At 59.1% G+C, this 13,751-nt stretch overlaps 1 protein-coding gene across 6 annotated transcripts in view; it reads right to left on the reverse strand.

The window, feature by feature from the left end:
- The window catches only part of LOC132378539 (F-actin-uncapping protein LRRC16A-like), a 331,671-nt gene that overhangs the window by 140,105 nt on the left and 177,815 nt on the right, over window positions 1-13,751 (reverse strand). The window lies entirely within an intron of this gene.

Raw genomic sequence — 13,751 nt, forward strand, 5'->3', positions numbered from 1 at the left:
GGCACTGCGGGGTGTTCCGAGTCTGACGGGGCACTGCGGGGTGTTCACAGTCTGACGGGGCACTGCGGGGTGTTCCTGGGGCACTGCGGGGTGTTCCGAGCCTGACGGGGCAATGCGGGGTGTTCTGAGTCTGACGGGACACTGCGGTGTGTTCTGAGTCTGACGGGGCACTGCGGGGTGTTCCGAGTCTGACGGGACACTGCGGTGTGTTCTGAGTCTGACGGGGCACTGCGGTGTGTTCTGAGTCTGACGGGGCACTGCGGTGTGTTCTGAGTCTGACGGGGCACTGCGGGGTGTTCCGAGTCTGACGGGGCACTGCGGTGTGTTCTGAGTCTGACGGGGCACTGTGGGGTGTTCCGAGCCTGACGGGGCACTGCGGGGTGTTCACAGTCTGACGGGGCACTGCGGGGTGTTCACAGTCTGATGGGGCACTGCGGGGTGATCAGAGCCTGACGGGGCACTGCGGGGTGTTCACAGTCTGACGGGGCACTGCGGGGTGTTCACAGTCTGACGGGGCACTGCGGGGTGTTCCGAGTCTGACGGGGCACTGCGGGGTGTTCACAGTCTGACGGGGCACTGCGGGGTGTTCACAGTCTGACGGGGCACTGCGGGGTGTTCCGAGCCTGACGGGGCACTGCGGGGTGTTCTGAGTCTGACGGGGCACTGCGGTGTGTTCTGAGTCTGACGGGGCACTGCGGTGTGTTCTGAGTCTGACGGGGCACTGCGGGGTGTTCCGAGTCTGACGGGGCACTGCGGTGTGTTCTGAGTCTGACGGGGCACTGTGGTGTGTTCTGAGTCTGACGGGGCACTGCGGGGTGTTCCGAGCCTGACGGGGCACTGCGGGGTGTTCCGAGTCTGACGGGGCACTGCGGTGTGTTCACAGTCTGACGGGGCACTGCGGGGTGTTCCGAGCCTGACGGGGCACTGCGGGGTGTTCCGAGCCTGACGGGGCACTGCGGGGTGTTCACAGCCTGACGGGGCACTGCGGGGTGTTCCGAGTCTGACGAGGCAATGCGGGGTGTTCCTGGGGCAATGCGGGGTGTTCCTGGGACACTGTGGGGTGTTCCGAGACTGACGGGGCAATGCGGGGTGTTCTGAGTCTGACGGGGCACTGCGGGGTGTTCACAGTCTGACGGGGCACTGCGGGGTGTTCCGAGCCTGATGGGGCACTGCGGGGTGTTCCTGGGGCACTGCGGGGTGTTCGGAGCCTGACGGGGCACTGCGGGGTGTTCACAGTCTGACAGGGCACTGTGGGGTGTTCGGAGCCTGACGGGGCACTGCGGGGTGTTCACAGTCTGACGGGGCACTGCGGGGTGTTCACAGCCTGACGGGGCACTGCGGGGTGTTCACTGTCTGACGAGGCACTGCGGGGTGTTCACAGTCTGACGGGGCACTGCGGGGTGTTCACAGTCTGACGGGGCACTGCAGGGTGTTCACAGTCTGACAGGGCACTGCGGGGTGTTCTGAGCCTGACGGGGCACTGCGGGGTGTTCCGAGTCTGACGGGGCACTGCGGGGTGTTCGGAGCCTGACGGGGCAATGCGGGGTGTTCCGAGTTTAGACGGGGCACTGTGGGGTGTTCCGAGCCTGACGGGGCACTGCGGGGTGTTCGGAGCCTGACGGGGCACTGCGGGGTGTTCACAGTCTGACGGGGCACTGCGGGGTGTTCACAGTCTGACGGGGCACTGCGGGATGTTCACTGTCTGACGGGGCACTGCGGGGTGTTCACAGTCTGACGGGGCACTGCGGGGTGTTCCGAGCCTGACGAGGCACTGCGGGGTGTTCACAGTCTGACGGGGCACTGCGGGATGTTCACTGTCTGACGGGGCACTGCGGGGTGTTCACAGTCTGACGGGGCACTGCGGGGTGTTCCAAGCCTGACGGGGCACTGCGGGGTGTTCCGAGCCTGACGGGGCACTGCGGGGTGATCAGAGTCTGACGGGGCACTGCGGGGTGTTCACTGTCTGACGGAGCACTGCGGGGTGATCAGAGTCTGACGGGGCACTGCGGGGTGTTCCGAGCCTGACGGGGCACTGCGGGGTGTTCTGAGCCTGATAGGGCACTGCGGGGTGTTCCGAGTCTGACGGGACACTGCGGGGTATTCACAGTCTGACGGGGCACTGCGGGGTGTTCGGAACCTGACGGGACACTGCGGGGTGTTCACAGTCTGACGGGGCACTGCGGGGTGTTCCGAGCCTGACGGGGCACTGCGGGGTGTTCCGAGCCTGACGGGGCACTGCGGGGTGTTCACAGTCTGACGGGGCACTGCGGGGTGTTCACAGTCTGACGGGGCACTGCGGGGTGTTCCCAGTCTGACGGGGCACTGCGGGGTGTTCCGAGTCTGACGGGGCACTGTGGGGTGTTCCGGCTCTGACGGGGCACTGCGGGGTGTTTCGAACCTGACGGGGCACTGCGGGGTGTTCAGAGTGTGACGGGACACTGAGGGGTGTTCAGAGTGTGACGGAACACTGAGGGGTGTTCGGAGTCTGACGGGGCACTGCAGGGTGTTCCCGGGGCACTGTGGGGTGTTCAGAGTGTGACGGGGCACTGCGGGGTGTTCAGAGTGTGACGGGGCACTGCGGGGTGTTCAGAGTGTGACGGGGCACTGCAGGGTGTTCAGAGTGTGACGGGGCACTGCGGGGTGTTCGGAGTCTGATGGGGCACTGCGGGGTGTTTGGAGTCTGACGGGGCACTGCGGGGTGTTCACAGTCTGACGGGGCACTGCGGGGTGTTCCGAGTCTGACGGGGCACTGCGGGGTGTTCACAGTCTGACAGTGCACTGCGGGGTGTTCCGAGCCTGACGGGGCACTGCGGGGTGTTCCGAGCCTGATGGGGCACTGCGGGGTGTTCGGAGCCTGACGGGGCACTGCGGGGTGTTCGGAGCCTGACGGGGCACTGCGGGGTGTTCACAGTCTGACGGGGCACTATGGGGTGTTCGGAGCCTGACGGGGCACTGCGGGGTGTTCACAGCCTGACGGGGCACTGCGGGGTGTTCACTGTCTGACGAGGCACTGCGGGGTGTTCCGAGCCTGACGGGGCACTGCGGGGTGTTCACAGTCTGACGGGGCACTGCGGGGTGTTCCCAGTCTGACGGGGCACTGCGGGGTGTTCCGAGTCTGACGGGGCACTGTGGGGTGTTCCGGGTCTGACGGGGCACTGCGGGGTGTTTCGAACCTGACGGGGCACTGCGGGGTGTTCAGAGTGTGACGGGACACTGAGGGGTGTTCAGAGTGTGACGGAACACTGAGGGGTGTTCGGAGTCTGACGGGGCACTGCAGGGTGTTCCCGGGGCACTGCGGGGTGTTCAGAGTGTGACGGGGCACTGCGGGGTGTTCAGAGTGTGACGGGGCACTGCGGGGTGTTCAGAGTGTGACGGGGCACTGCGGGGTGTTCAGAGTGTGACGGGGCACTGCGGGGTGTTCGGAGTCTGATGGGGCACTGCGGGGTGTTTGGAGTCTGACGGGGCACTGCGGGGTGTTCGGAGTCTGACGGGGCACTGCGGGGTGTTCACAGTCTGACGGGGCACTGCGGGGTGTTCACAGTCTGACGGGGCACTGCGGGGTGTTCACAGTCTGACGGGGCACTGTGGGGTGTTCGGAGCCTGACGAGGCACTGCGGGGTGTTCACAGTCTGACGGGGCACTGCGGGATGTTCACTGTCTGACGGGGCACTGCGGGGTGTTCACAGTCTGACGGGGCACTGCGGGGTGTTCCGAGTCTGACGGGGCACTGCGGGGTGTTCACAGTCTGACGGGGCACTGCGGGGTGTTCCGAGTCTGACGGGGCACTGCGGGGTGTTCACAGTCTGACGGGGCACTGCGGGGTGTTCCTGGGGCACTGCGGGGTGTTCCGAGCCTGACGGGGCAATGCGGGGTGTTCCGAGTCTGACGGGGCACTGCGGGGTGTTCCGAGTCTGACGGGGCACTGCGGGGTGTTCACAGTCTGACGGGGCACTGCGGGGTGTTCCGAGTCTGACGGGGCACTGCGGGGTGTTCACAGTCAGACGGGGCACTGCGGGGTGTTCACAGTCTGACGGGGCACTGCGGGGTGTTCACAGTCTGACGGGGCACTGCGGGGTGTTCCGAGTCTGACGAGGCAATGCGGGGTGTTCCTGGGGCAATGCGAGGTGTTCCTGGGACACTGTGGGGTGTTCCGAGACTGACGGGGCAATGCGGGGTGTTCCGAGTCTGACGGGGCACTGCGGGGTGTTCACAGTCTGACGGGGCACTGCGGGGTGTTCGGAGTCTGACGGGGCACTGCGGGGTGTTCACAGTCTGACGGGGCAATGCGGGGTGTTCCGAGTCTGACGGGGCACTGCGGGGTGTTCCGAGTCTGACGGGGCACTGCGGGGTGTTCGGAGTCTGACGGGGACTGCGGGGTGTTCGGAGTCTGACGGGGACTGCGGGGTGTTCGGAGTCTGACGGGGCACTGCGGGGTGTTCCGGGTCTGACGGGGCACTGCGGGGTGTTTAGAGTGTGACGGGGCACTGCGGGGTGTTCGGAGTCTGACGGGGACTGCGGGGTGTTCGGAGTCTGGCGGGGCACTGCGGGGTGTTCCGAGTCTGACGGGGCACTGCGGGGTGTTCACAGTCTGACGGGGCACTGCGGGGTGTTCACAGTCTGACGGGGCACTGCGGGGTGTTCACAGTCTGACGGGGCACTGCGGGGTGTTCCGAGTCTGACGAGGCAATGCGGGGTGTTCCTGGGGCAATGCGAGGTGTTCCTGGGACACTGTGGGGTGTTCCGAGACTGACGGGGCAATGCGGGGTGTTCCGAGTCTGAAGGGGCACTGCGGGGTGTTCACAGTCTGACGGGGCACTGCGGGGTGTTCGGAGTCTGACGGGGCACTGCGGGGTGTTCACAGTCTGACGGGGCAATGCGGGGTGTTCCGAGTCTGACGGGGCACTGCGGGGTGTTCGGAGTCTGACGGGGACTGCGGGGTGTTCGGAGTCTGACGGGGCACTGCGGGGTGTTCCGGGTCTGACGGGGCACTGCGGGGTGTTCAGAGTGTGACGGGGCACTGCGGGGTGTTCGGAGTCTGACGGGGACTGCGGGGTGTTCGGAGTCTGACGGGGCACTGCGGGGTGTTCCGGGTCTGACGGGGCACTGCGGGGTATTCCGAGCCTGATGGGGCACTGCGGGGTGTTCCGAGTCTGACGGGGCACTGCGGGGTGTTCCGAGTCTGACGGGGCACTGCGGGGTGTTCACAGCCTGACGGGGCACTGCGGGGTGTTCCGAGCCTGACGGGGCACTGCGGGGTGTTCACAGTCTGACGGGGCACTGCGGGGTGTTCACAGTCTGACGGGGCACTGCGGGGTGTTCACAGTCTGACGGGGCACTGCGGGGTGTTCCGAGTCTGACGGGGCACTGCGGGGTGTTCCGAGTCTGACGGGGCACTGCGGGGTGTTCTGAGTCTGACGGGACACTGCGGGGTGTTCCGAGCCTGACGGGGCACTGTGGGGTGTTCCGAGCCTGACGGGGCACTGTGGGGTGTTCCGAGCCTGACGGGGCACTGCGGGGTGTTCACTGTCTGACGGGGCACTGCGGGGTGTTCCGAGCCTGACGGGGCACTGCGGGGTGTTCCGAGCCTGACGGGGCACTGCGGGGTGTTCACAGTCTGACGGGGCACTGCGGGGTGTTCCGAGCCGGACGGGACACTGCGGGGTGTTCACAGTCTGACGGGGCACTGCGGGGTGTTCCGAGTCTGACGAGGCAATGCGGGGTGTTCCTGGGGCAATGCGAGGTGTTCCTGGGACACTGTGGGGTGTTCCGAGACTGACGGGGCAATGCGGGGTGTTCCGAGTCTGACGGGGCACTGCGGGGTGTTCACAGTCTTACGGGGCACTGCGGGGTGTTCGGAGTCTGACGGGGCACTGCGGGGTGTTCACAGTCTGACGGGGCAATGCGGGGTGTTCCGAGTCTGACGGGGCACTGCGGGGTGTTCCGAGTCTGACGGGGCACTGCGGGGTGTTCGGAGTCTGACGGGGACTGCGGGGTGTTCGGAGTCTGACGGGGACTGCGGGGTGTTCGGAGTCTGACGGGGCACTGCGGGGTGTTCCGGGTCTGACGGGGCACTGCGGGGTGTTTAGAGTGTGACGGGGCACTGCGGGGTGTTCGGAGTCTGACGGGGCACTGCGGGGTGTTCACAGTCTGACGGGGCACTGCGGGGTGTTCGGAGTCTGACGGGGACTGCGGGGTGTTCGGAGTCTGACGGGGCACTGCGGGGTGTTCCGAGTCTGACGGGGCACTGCGGGGTGTTCACAGTCTGACGGGGCACTGCGGGGTGTTCACAGTCTGACGGGGCACTGCGGGGTGTTCACAGTCTGACGGGGCACTGCGGGGTGTTCCGAGTCTGACGAGGCAATGCGGGGTGTTCCTGGGGCAATGCGAGGTGTTCCTGGGACACTGTGGGGTGTTCCGAGACTGACGGGGCAATGCGGGGTGTTCCGAGTCTGACGGGGCACTGCGGGGTGTTCACAGTCTGACGGGGCACTGCGGGGTGTTCGGAGTCTGACGGGGCACTGCGGGGTGTTCACAGTCTGACGGGGCAATGCGGGGTGTTCCGAGTCTGACGGGGCACTGCGGGGTGTTCGGAGTCTGACGGGGACTGCGGGGTGTTCGGAGTCTGACGGGGCACTGCGGGGTGTTCCGGGTCTGACGGGGCACTGCGGGGTGTTCAGAGTGTGACGGGGCACTGCGGGGTGTTCGGAGTCTGACGGGGACTGCGGGGTGTTCGGAGTCTGACGGGGCACTGCGGGGTGTTCCGGGTCTGACGGGGCACTGCGGGGTATTCCGAGCCTGATGGGGCACTGCGGGGTGTTCCGAGTCTGACGGGGCACTGCGGGGTGTTCCGAGTCTGACGGGGCACTGCGGGGTGTTCACAGCCTGACGGGGCACTGCGGGGTGTTCCGAGCCTGACGGGGCACTGCGGGGTGTTCACAGTCTGACGGGGCACTGCGGGGTGTTCACAGTCTGACGGGGCACTGCGGGGTGTTCACAGTCTGACGGGGCACTGCGGGGTGTTCCGAGTCTGACGGGGCACTGCGGGGTGTTCCGAGCCTGACGGGGCACTGTGGGGTGTTCCGAGCCTGACGGGGCACTGTGGGGTGTTCCGAGCCTGACGGGGCACTGCGGGGTGTTCACTGTCTGACGGGGCACTGCGGGGTGTTCCGAGCCTGACGGGGCACTGCGGGGTGTTCCGAGCCTGACGGGGCACTGCGGGGTGTTCACAGTCTGACGGGGCACTGCGGGGTGTTCCGAGCCGGACGGGACACTGCGGGGTGTTCACAGTCTGACGGGGCACTGCGGGGTGTTCCGAGCCTGACGGGGCACTACGGGGTGTTCACAGCCTGACGGGGCACTGCGGTGTGTTCTGAGTCTGACGGGGCACTGCGGGGTGTTCCGAGTCTGACGGGGCACTGCGGTGTGTTCTGAGTCTGACGGGGCACTGTGGGGTGCTCCGAGCCTGACGGGGCACTGCGGGGTGTTCCGAGCCTGACGGGGCACTGCGGGGTGTTCTGAGCCTGACAGGACACTGCGGGGTGTTCACAGTCTGACGGGGCACTGCGGGGTGTTCCGAGCCTGACGGGGCACTGCGGTGTGTTCTGAGTCTGACGGGGCACTGCGGGGTGTTCCGAGCCTGACGGGGCACTGCGGGGTGTTCACTGTCTGACAGGGCACTGCGGGGTGTTCACAGTCTGACGGGGCACTGCGGGGTGTTCCCAGTCTGACGGGGCACTGCGGGGTGTTCCCAGTCTGACGGGGCACTGCGGGGTGTTCCGAGTCTGACGGGGCACTGTGGGGTGTTCCGGGTCTGACGGGGCACTGCGGGGTGTTCCGGGTCTGACGGGGCACTGCGGGGTGTTCCGGGTCTGACGGGGCACTGCGGGTTGTTTCGAACCTGACGGGGCACTGCGGGGTGTTCACAGCCTGACGGGGCACTGCGGGGTGTTCACTGTCTGACGGGGCACTGCGGGGTGTTCACAGCCTGACGGGGCACTGCGGGGTGTTCACTGTCTGACGAGGCACTGCGGGGTGTTCACAGTTTGACGGGGCACTGCGGGGTGTTCACAGTCTGACGGGGCACTGCAGGGTGTTCACAGTCTGACGGGGCACTGCGGGGTGTTCTGAGCCTGACGGGGCACTGCGGGGTGTTCCGAGTCTGACGGGGCACTGCGGGGTGTTCACAGTCTGACGGGGCACTGCGGGGTGTTCACAGTCTGACGGGGCACTGCGGGGTGTTCACTGTCTGACGAGGCACTGCGGGGTGTTCACAGTCTGACGGGGCACTGCGGGGTGTTCACAGTCTGACGGGGTACTGCCGGGTGTTCAGAGTGTGACGGGACACTGAGGGGTGTTCAGAGTGTGACGGGACACTGAGGGGTGTTCGGAGTCTGACGGGGCACTGCAGGGTGTTCCCGGGGCACTGCGGGGTGTTCAGAGTGTGACGGGGCACTGCGGGGTGTTCAGAGTGTGACGGGGCACTGCGGGGTGTTCCGAGTCTGACGGGGCACTGCGGGGTGTTCAGAGTCTGACGGGGCACTGCGGGGTGTTCCGAGTCTGACGGGGCACTGCGGGGTGTTCAGAGTCTGACGGGGCACTGCGGGGTGTTCAGAGTCTGACGGGGCACTGCGGGGTGTTCACAGTCTGATGTGGCACTGCGGGGTGTTTCGAACCTGACGTGGCACTGCGGGGTGTTGAGAGCGTGATGGAGTGACTGAACAGCCCTTTCACCTCCGTGGTCTGAGGGAGAGGCTGGAAAAACATTTCTGCTCTAAACTTTGTCTGCTCTATTCTTTCCCTGACCAGTTTGGCGGGAGCCCTATCACAGTGGTCAAAATACATCAAAGAGAAAATTAAGGACTACTCATCTCACCATGGTACAGGAATTGTGCACACAGCGTTGGACAGAGTTGGTGCTGACAGACCTCAGAGGAGAACTGCTCTAACAGAGAGAAGATTAGCTTGATATTGCAGCCCTGAGTCAGGCCTGGCTTACAGGAGAGGGTGAACTTTGTGAAAGGGGCACAGTACACACATTCTTTTGGAGTGGAAGTGGAAAACATTCCCAACGCAAGGCTGAGGTTGGATTTGCAATGAGGCCGAGGATCACTGGCCCGCTTGCTGGACATACAAAGGACATGAATGACTGGCTCATGACCATGAAACTCCCCGTCTTGTGGTCGGAAGCATGACACCATCGTCAGTGTTTACACCCAACCATGACCAACCCAGACGATGTCAAGAACAAATTCTATGAAGAACTGTGCTCAGTTATTGCCACTGACAAGCTGATCATCCTTGGTGACTCAATACAAGACTAGGCTCTGACAACACCTCCTGGGATGGGGTCATTGGGAAATATGGCGTTGGCCGCTGTAACAGCAATGATCTTCCCCTACTCCAGACATGTGCCGAACGTGAATTGTTGATCAACAACACAGTTGTCTGACTTCCCGCCTACAACAGAACTTGGTGGGAGCATTCCCACTCTAACCACCTGATTGACTACGTCGCCATCAGGAAGAGAGACCGGCAGGTTATAAGAGTGACAAAGTCTATGTGTGGTGCTGAAGGCTGGACAGGCCACTGTCTCATCATTTCTAAACTGAACATCCCTATCCAGCCCAAGAGACCTCCACAAGGGAAGAAAGCCCGAAGATGACTGAACGTACCAAGCTGAAAAGCAGCAACTTAAAGCAGTCTTTGTTGACACTCGGGAAGACTGCTTAAATCCGTCCCTCTCGACAAACAGAATGTGTAAACCGCTTGGTCAACCCTTCGAGAGCTGATCGATAACACTGCTACAGAGATTCTGGGACCTACTACCGGAAAGCACAAGGACTGGTTTGATGTAAACTCTGTCGACAACAAACAACTGCTAGATGAGAAACATTGTCTCCACAAAGTTTTCCTCAGTGACTCCAAGCCCATCTCAAAGAAGGATGCGTTCAATAACATACAAAGGACCGTGCAACATAACTGCACCAAATGCAGGATCTCTGGCTGAGCAATAAAGCTGATGAGATCCAGGCATATGCAGATAGGAATGATTTAAAGAACTTCTGCGCTGCACTAAAAGAAGCCTATGGCTCCACATCATCAGAATCATTCCTTCTCCTTAGTGCTAGTCAGAACACGCTGATCATGAAAAAAAGAGAAAATTGTTCATAGGTGAACTGAGCACTTGACCTGTCCTTCTGCATCGTCCTTCGATGATAAATGACAAAGCCATTGATTGCCTGCTCCAAGTGCCTGAAAATGAAGCAATAGCTGTTCCACCGACCTTCGCTGAGACCCCAAAAGCCGTACATCAACTCCCGAACAGCAAAGCGCCTGGATCAGACATAATACCAGCTGAGGCCTACAAGGGAAGTGGTGCAGTGCTAACAGAAAAGCTTCATCAGCCCTTCCAACTCATGTGGCAGTAAGAGACAATTCCACAGGAACTTAAAGATGCATCCCTCATCCATATGTACATGCAAAAAGGAAACTGACAGTCCTGTGACATCTATTGGGGAATATCCTTCTTGACTATCACAGGTGAGATCTTTGCCAGGCTTCTTCTCAACCATCTCACATCACACCTTGATCGGGAATTCCTAGCAGAGAGCCAGGGTGGATTCTGGAAAGAGCATTGGACTATTGATATGGTGTCTGCAGCAAGAATGATGTCAGGAACAAAACACTGACCCCTTCTGCTATTTCAATTTGACTAAGGCCTTCAACACTGTTAGCAGAAAGAGTCTGTGGAACCACTTCCACATGATTGACTCAGAAAGCTCTGCAACATTTAGTGGAAAGACAGAATCCCTGACACTAACGTACTTACCAAGGTGGGCCTGCCCAGTATCAACACCATCCTGATGCAGTCCCAGTTGCACTGGCAAGGCCATGTAGCTTGTATGTCAGTCCACTGGCTGCCTACGAGACTGCTTTGTGGTGAACTTTAGAAAGGAAAGCGTTCCCATGGAGGCCAGAGAAATCACTATAAAGACACACTGAAACTTCACTAAAGCCTTTGGCATCAACCCAGACTCAATGGAGCATATTGCCCAAGATTGAAGTGGCACTCCTCCTACCATAAGCATGTAACCGCACGAGGCAGAGACTTAGGCTGGCCAGGAAACCTCAAGCCAACAACACCAACCCAATGTGGCTGCCACCTTTTGACCACGGCGCCAAAGAACATATTGTTGGTGGTCTGGCCTCTCCAGCCATCTATGTGCCCACAGGCCAGTCCAGATGATTAGAGTGGTTCTCACTGTTGCATGAAGGACGAATGATCAGAAGCTTGAAGACCTAAACATCAGGGTTCAACAGCCTCAGGACTATGGTCTGAGCTCAAAGTGTTGACCGTTTACTCTTTTCCATAGATGCTGCCTGGCCTACTGAGTTCCTCCAGCATTTTGTGTGTTGCTTGGGAACACAATGGCTTGAGCAGCATCTGTGAGATGAAAGGAATTCAAAAGATGCAAAGTACATTTATTATCAAAGTATTCATGAAATATACAACCCTGAGATTCGACTTCCCCACAGACACCAAACAAAGAAGAAACTGAGTCCTGATTCAGGATTTCAACCCAGTGCGCCAACAGTTCTGTTCCTCACAGATGTTGCTTGACCCATTGAGTTTCTCAAGCAGACGGCTTGTTACTTCTTGATTAATACTGCATTTGGATTTTAAGGAAAATGTATAACATCCGCAGTGCAGCAAATGACAAACAATAGATAAACGACCAGATAATTTGCTGATAGGTAGGGTTCCTTTGGAAAGGTCTCAGCCTGAAACGTTGACTGTACTCTTTCCCCATAGATGCTGCCTGACTTGTTGAGTTCCTCCAGCATTTTGTGTGTTGCTTGGATTTCCAGCATCCGCAGATTTTTGCTTGTTTACTTTGTATACATTGGAGAGAGCAGTCATGGAATCAAGGATTTAGAGCCACGAGCACAGATACAGGTTCTTTGACCCACTGAATCAAAAGCCATTTTCACTAATATTACACTGATCTCATTTTATTCTCCCCACATTTCCTTCACCGTCTCCCAAATTCCACCACTCACCTACACAGTCAATTTACAGTAGTCATTTAACAACCAACAGGTGTCAAAATATATTTTAGAGCCTGTTAGGGTTTTGAGGGGTCTTTGCATGAAGAAATAATCAAGGACCAAGAGATATTACTTCAATGTGCAAATTTTCATTACGGATTCACTTTTCTGTGAAAATCTTTTTTACATTTTCATTTCTAGCAGTAATGTTTTTGGATCTTCTTAATTTCATTATTGAATTCATTTTAGATTTTAAATACCAGATCACTTAATGTAGAAAATCAGCTCATCGTATCCGTGCAAATATTTGTCCTTGCTTTGGAATATTGGTGCACGTTTTTCATGCTGAGGGGAGAGCTGACAGAGATTTACAAGATTATCAGAGGCAGACACAGAGGGTATCTGTTTACTCTATCTCTATCTCAAAGTAAATTTACTGGAAAGTTGAATAATACCCAAGTTACACAGTTGCTAAAGGATCCTAAAATCTTTTTTGATCTATTTGATGTTCTTGCTCTTTGACTTTTTGTTCATCCAACTCTGAGAGAAGGATGGCTTGGTTGTAGTGATTAGCACAACGTGTCACAGTACCGGTGACGCGGGTTCAATTCTCGCAATTGCCTCTAAGGAGTTTGTACGCTCTCCCCGTGACCGCGTGGGTTTCCTCCGGGTGCTCCAGTTTCTTCCCACATCCAAAGGCGAACCGGTTGGTACGTTAATTGGTCATTGTAGACTCGGATTGAACAGGCTGCCATCGGTGCAGTACCGGATGTAGACACCATCCTCGTCATCAAGGTCTTCTGTGGCTCTTTCGAGCATCATGCTAAAGAAGATGGTGAAGAGAGTCGGCGCAAGGACGCAGCCTTGCTTTACACTGTTGCCTATTGGGAAGGGTTCAGAGAGGTTGTTGTTGCTTCTGACTTGGCCACGCTGATCTTCATGTAGCCAGATGACCATGCTGAGGAACTTTGGATGTTAAGGATGATGAACAGCATCACTGAAGTCCTCGAACAGGTGGAGATCACCAGCATCGGGGCCATGCTGTTGAAGGTGCAGTTGCACTGGGCAGGGCACATCTCCAGGATGGAGGGTCATCGCCTGCCCAAGATTGTGCTGTATGGCGAACTCTCCACTGGCCATCGTGACAGGGGGACACCGAAGAAAAGGTACAAGGACTCTCTGAAGAAATCCCTTGGTGCCTGTCACATTGACATCGCCAGTGGCCTACTCTAGCCTCCAATCGCGAGGTCTGGCAACACACCAGTCTGTCTCCTTCCTCGAGAATGCACGCAGGGCTGGCCTTGAGGAAGAACCGTGACACAGCAGCACCAAACCCAGAACTGATTTATCCTTGCAGCCGCTGCGGCTGGGTCTGCCTGTCTCGTATTGGCCTCGTCAGCCACCAGTGAGCCTCCAGCAGACGTGGGCAGTCCCCTTCCTGAATCTTCGTTCACGAAGCCAAGCCATGAGATGAGGCTCGGATTAGGTTGGGGGATTTCTGAGTGGCAGGGCTCAAAGGGCCTAATCTGCACTGTCTCTCAATAAATAAAAACTTTAGTCAGAAAAGGAATATCTAAGGCTAAAAAAGAAAAGCATTGTAAAACTACACCGAGTTCCTTGAAGATCGGTATATTGCACAATACATCTTTGATAATGGTTCAGATGTAATCAGCACCAGTCCTCCACATGACCTAATGCATCAT

Source organism: Hypanus sabinus, chromosome 20, assembly GCF_030144855.1.
Source record: "Hypanus sabinus isolate sHypSab1 chromosome 20, sHypSab1.hap1, whole genome shotgun sequence".
In the NCBI taxonomy this organism is placed as follows: domain Eukaryota; kingdom Metazoa; phylum Chordata; class Chondrichthyes; order Myliobatiformes; family Dasyatidae; genus Hypanus; species Hypanus sabinus.